Here is a 6,117-nt window from a genome sequence, read left to right as displayed (position 1 = left end):
TAGGGAAGTAGAAGTGCTAAAAGTGTTTTAGGTTTATCACAGCAGAGTGTAACTCGTGCAAACAGAGTATAGTAATGTGAAATGTGTGTGTTTCATATGGTAACAAAGTGTGGTTTTTAAAAAGAAGTGTATCGTTTTTACAAGAGTGTTTAATTTTGCAAATGATCTGTAGTGTTTTGCTAATTGGGTGTGTGGTTGTGCTAATTGTGTGTAGTGTTTTGAAAACACAAGCCCTGTTTTGAAAATCGTGCTTAAGCAATCAAAAAAAACTGTAATGGGTTTTAGTGTTTTAGCAATTGAGAAAAAATATAAAAATGTACTTCTCCCTGAGAATTGAAGTTTTGAACAATGTGTTTTCTATTTTTCGGTGTATTGTTTACTGACTGCTTGAGAGTATCATTTTGATCACTTTGTTTATAATTTGAGAGCAGTGTTTGATTTTGAACACAGGTAAAACTGTTTTGAGGCGAAAGTTTCATTTTGCGAGAGGAGTCAGAGGTTATGTATATAGTGCTTGAAGATGAGGTTTTGTGTTCAATGTTTTGAGGAAATGGAGCAAGGTTTCAGAAATTGTGTTTTAGCAATTGAGAAACTGTAATGACCTGTGTGTGAGATCATGGTTTATCTCTCTTTTACCTGGTCGATCCAGTCATTGAAGTTGGAGATGAACGTGAATACGGTAGGCTTACTCTCGTAGTTGCAGACCAGACACAAACGGGCAGTACCGTGGACCTCTCACAGTCCCTCTGGGTTCTTGCGGTTTAGAAGGCCACCAGAGTCCCCATATAGGAGAGAGAAGGGCTTTAATACTTAAGGGCTAGGCGTCCTGTCAGCAACACCAGTCGACAACATCCAGTGAAACTGGAGGGCGCGCAATTCCAATAAATAATCGTAATATTCAACATTTATGAACATACTAGTATCTTATATCAGTTAAAAGCTTAACCTCTTACAGCTCCCACCCTACTTTGTGCAATTTCCACCTGAAGACATACCCAAATCTAACAGCCTGTAGCTCAGGCACAGAACCAAGGATATGCATATTCCTTTTACCATTTGAAAGAAAACACTGAAGTTTGTGTACATGTGAATTGAATGTAGGAGAATATAACACAATAGATCTGGTTTAGATAAAAAAATGAAAAACATGTTTTTTATTTTTATTTTTGTATCATCTTTAAAACGAACAAGATAAAACAAACATTCAGATAGGATGATGGAGACAATTTCAGTGAATAATATAAGAGGGCAACAGTACTTGTGCAAAGTTTCAGAATGATAACTTCCAAAATGAGTGTGCTACATAACATTTATCATGAAGTCACCCAGGTGTCCCACACAAGTAGCCCAAATGTACCCAAGTGGCCAAATTTGTGAAGGTATACATTTTGAAACAAATAACTATATACAAAATACCAAAACGGTATTCCAACACACCCCCCCCAAAAAATGGAGGAAAAAAATGGGAGACAAAAAAATGGAAAAAATAATAATTTCTGTTGAAAGAAGAGAGTCGGACCGAAATGCAGCGTGTAGGTTACTCATGACTTTAATTGAAAGAAAATACGCGGTACATGAAATAACTGAAACTAAATACAAAAACAACAGAACGGAACGTGAAACTAATTACAGCCTATCTGGTGACTACAACACAGAGACAGGTACAAACACCCACGAAATACAAAGCGAACTCAGGCTGCCTAAATACGGTTCCCAATCAGAGACAACGATAAGCACCTGACTCTAATTGAGAATCGCCTCAGGCAGCCAAGCCTATACCACACCCCTAATCAGCCGCGATCCCAAATAATACAAACCCCAATACGAAACACAACATATAAACCCATGTCACACCCTGGCCTACCCAAACATATAACAAAAACACAAAATACAATGACCAAGGCGTGACATATATACATTTACAAAATAACATGGGTAACTATTTACACACTTTCAATATTTGGAAGACCCTCAATACTCTATGAAATCAAATCAATGTATATAGCCCCAGCCTAAAACCCCAAACAGCAAGCATTGCAGGTGTAGAAGCACGGTGGCTAGGAAAAACTCCCTAGAAAGGCAAAAATCTAGGAAGAAACCTAGAGAGGAACCAGGCTATGAGGGGTGGCCAGTCCTCTTCTAGCTGTGCCGGGTGGAGATCACAGTGGTTGTAGAGGGTGCAACAGGACAGCACCTCAAGAGTAAAAATGAACAGTTTAGGGTTCCATAGCTGCAGGCAGAACAGTTGAAACTGGAACAGCGGCAAGGCCAGGTGGACTGGGGACAGCAAGGAGTCATCATGCCAGGTAGTCCTGACGCATGGTTCTAGGGCTCAGGTCCTACGAGAGAGAGAAAGAGAGAATTAGAGAGAGCATACTTAAATTCACACAGGACACCGGATAAGACTCCCATTCGGAGTCAGTGTCACTGTGAAAGAAAATGTTCAGTTAGAATAATTTCTCATATGAGCCCTGGATCAACAGGTATAATAAACAGATACATATAGTGAGTTGAAGGTTGAAGGTTGAATATATTAGGTTGAATATATTATTATATTATTATTACCTGCTAGATCTACTGTCTCTTTTATATTATGACATTTCAGCTAGATCTACTGTCTCTATTATATTACAACAGACCAGCTGTATCTACTGTCTCCATTTCACTTTGGCCATTGATGTGGTCCTGCCCTCTCCTCAATAGCCTCAAATAGGCTATTTCAAGTGGGTTGGGGTGGGGCGGCAGACTCACGCATCTCACATTTCATGACATTACATGTTTCTATATTGCTTCTAAATTTAAAATAATATTTTATATTATTAATTTCAAACAAGGGCATTAGCATGATAAGAACTTACCAGTCCAAAACGATGTCCTCTCCCGTTCAAAAAATATTCCTCCACAATCGCTAAATGAAGCGTCCTACAACAATCTCTGTCTAACATTCCCAATCAATTTATTCAAAAATTGTGTGTACATCTGTATATCTAAACTTAGATTTAGCTTTCCCTTACTTAGTCGCCATAATGATTGATATATAAACAGCTGAACCTGCGCGTTCACCAAACAATGCAGTGCATGTGTAGCTCCTTCCGGTATGAAACTTCAATAGCGAATGACTCACTTTACGCTGAAGCTTACTGCATGGGTTGGTCTTGCAACACATTAACATGGTGTATTGCCGTTTAGCTTAGCTCATTGGCTATCTACCCAGCTAGATTTCAAGACGATCAGTGGTCATTGGGTTAAAAGACAGTCAATCAATGAAACAGCGGGCAAATCATTGGTGCACAATGATGTTATGACTTGTTGTCTTCAAATCGGTTTCTTTCTGTCAATACTTCCCGCAAAATGGCCCATCACGTTTGATTGTGTTACAAACAAACCAGTTGATTGCAGTGAAACCAAACATGACTGGAAAAGTCACGTTCTGTGTGGGTTATTTACCTGGAATGTGTCGTCGAAAACACAAGCGGTTCACAAAATGTTTGGTGTTAGGCTATAAAAATTGATTTTATCAAACAAAAGATCATTCATTGTGTAACAATGAGCATTGGAATTGCAAACAGACGAAGATCGTCAAAGGTAAACAATTAATTTTAATGCAGTTTGTGATTATGTTACGCCTGTGCTGGATTTTAAAAAATTATGGGGCTCTATGCTCAGATAATCGCATCGTATTCTTTCGCAGTAAATCCTTTTTAAAATCTGACAACGCAGTTGGATCAGCAAGATTCTAGGCTTTCGATACACGTGAGACACTTGTATTTTCATGAATGTTTAATATGACTATTTATGTAGCAATCACCGTATGTTGTGGAATTTCAGTCCGCAAGCGGGTTCCATGCGCAGAGAGGTTGAGTTCTTGTTAATCTAACTGATTTTGTCCTATTTACAATAAGCTTTACAGCAAAGCATGCCATGCGATTGTTTGAGGATGGCGCCCCACATCAACATATTTTTCAAACCAGCACAGGCTTCATAAAATCACAAATTGCAATTAAATAATCACGTACTTTTTGAAAATATTCCTCTCTTTGCAATCCCAAGGGTCCCAGCTAAAACACGCATGGTCGTTTTGTTAGATAAAATCCTTCTTTATATCCCAAAAAGTCAGTTTAGTTGGCGCCATCGTTTTCAGTAATCCACTCGTTCAACATGCAAACAAAGGAATCCTAACTTTGTTAAAATAAGTCAAACTACATTTCTATTCAATCCTCAGGTACCCTAAAATGTAATTAAACTATAATATTTCATACGGAAAGAAGTATGTTCAATCTTCGTCGCGCACCCACAGACTGATTTCCAACTGTGACTCTTTGTACCAAAACTCAAACTTCAAAGATTTTTCTATCCAATGGTACCAATTATATGCATATCCCTGCTTCTGGGCCTGAGTAACAAGCAGTTTACTTTGGGCACGTCAGTCAGGAGGAAATTCTGAAAAAAGGATCCTAGCCCTAACACAAAATTTGCTGTCTGTCAGAAGCACACAACACAAACACACACAAATAAACACACACATGCCCGCTCAGACACACACATAAACACTCACATGCACACACACAAAAACACAAACAAAAAACAACAACACGTACGGTTACGCACAAACACAGTTCACATACACACTAGATACTCTCTCTCTCTCCCTGTCTCTCTCTCAGTCTCCCTCTCCCTGTTTCTCTCCATCTCTCTCTCCCTGTCTCTCTCTCTCCCTGTCTCTCTCTCTCCCTGTCTCTCCCTCTCCCTGTCTCTCTCTCAGTCTCCCTCTCCCTGTCTCTCTCCCTGTCTCTCTCTCCCTGTCTCTCTCTCTCCGTCTCTCTCCCTGTCTCTCTCCCTGTCTCTCTCTCCCTGTCTCTCTCTCAGTCTCCCTCTCCCTGTCTCTCTCCCTGTCTCTCTCTCTCCCTGTCTCTCTCTCTCCCTGTCTCTCTCTCTCCCTGTCTCTCTCTCAGTCTCCCTCTCCCTGTCTCTCTCCCTGTCTCTCTCTCCCTGTCTCTCTCTCTCCGTCTCTCTCCCTGTCTCTCTCTCCCTGTCTCTCTCTCAGTCTCCCTCTCCCTGTCTCTCTCCCTGTCTCTCTCTCCGTCTCTCTCCCTGTCTCTCTCTCCGTCTCTCTCCCTGTCTCTTTCTCTCTCCGTCTCTCTCCCCGTCTCTCTCTCCCTGTCTTTCTTTCCCTGTCTCTCTCCCTGTCTCTCTCTCCCTGTCTCTCTCCCTGTCTCTCTCCCTGTCTCTCTCTCAGTCTCCCTCTCCCTGTCTCTCTCTCCTTGTCTCGCTCTCTCCGTCTCTCTCCCTGTCTCTCTCTCTCGTCTCTCTCCCTGTCTCTCTCTCCCTGTCTCTCTCTTTCTGTCTCTCTCCCTGTCTCTCTCTCCCTGTCTCTCTCTCCGTCTCTCTCCCTGTCTCTCTCTCTCCATCTCTCTCCCTGTCTGTCTCTCCCTGTCTCTCTTTCCCTGTCTCTCTCTCCCTGTCTCTCTTTCCCTGTCTCTCTCCCTGTCTCTCTCTGTCTCTCTCTTCGTCTCTCTCCCTGTCTCTCCGTCTCTCTCCCTGTCTCGCCGTCTCTCTCCCTGTCTCTCTCCCCCTGTCTCTCTTTCCCTGTCTCTCTCCCTGTCTTTCTCCCTGTCTCTCTCTCCCTGTCTCTCTCTCTCCATCTCTCTCCCTGCCTCTCTCTCCCTGTCTCTCTTTCCCTGTCTCTCTCCCTGTCTTTCTCTCTGTCTCTCTCTCCCTGTCTCTCTCTCCCTGTCTCTCTCTCTCCGTCTCTCTCCCTGTCTCTCTCTCCCTGTCTCTCTTTCCCTGTCTCTCTCCCTGTCTCTCTCTCCCTGTCTCTCTCTCCCTGTCTCTCTCCCTGTCTCTCTCCCTGTCTCTCTCTCAGTCTCCCTCTCCCTGTCTCTCTCCCTGTCTCTCTCTACTTGTCTCTCTCTCCCTGTCTCTCTCTCTCCGTCTCTCTCCCTGTCTCTCTCTCTCCATCTCTCTCCCTGTCTCTCTTTCCCTGTCTCTCTCCCTGTCTTTCTCCCTGTCTCTCTCTCCCTGTCTCTCTCTCTCCGTCTCTCTCCCTGTCTCTCTCTCCCTGTCTCTCTTTCCCTGTCTCTCTCCCTGTCTTTCTCACTGTCTCTCTCTCCCTGTCTC

The sequence above is a fragment of the Oncorhynchus gorbuscha genome, linkage group LG04 (genome assembly GCF_021184085.1).
Source record: "Oncorhynchus gorbuscha isolate QuinsamMale2020 ecotype Even-year linkage group LG04, OgorEven_v1.0, whole genome shotgun sequence".
Lineage (NCBI taxonomy): Eukaryota > Metazoa > Chordata > Actinopteri > Salmoniformes > Salmonidae > Oncorhynchus > Oncorhynchus gorbuscha.
The sequence above is the reverse complement of the archived record's forward strand: the minus strand, read 5'-3'. Positions refer to the sequence as shown.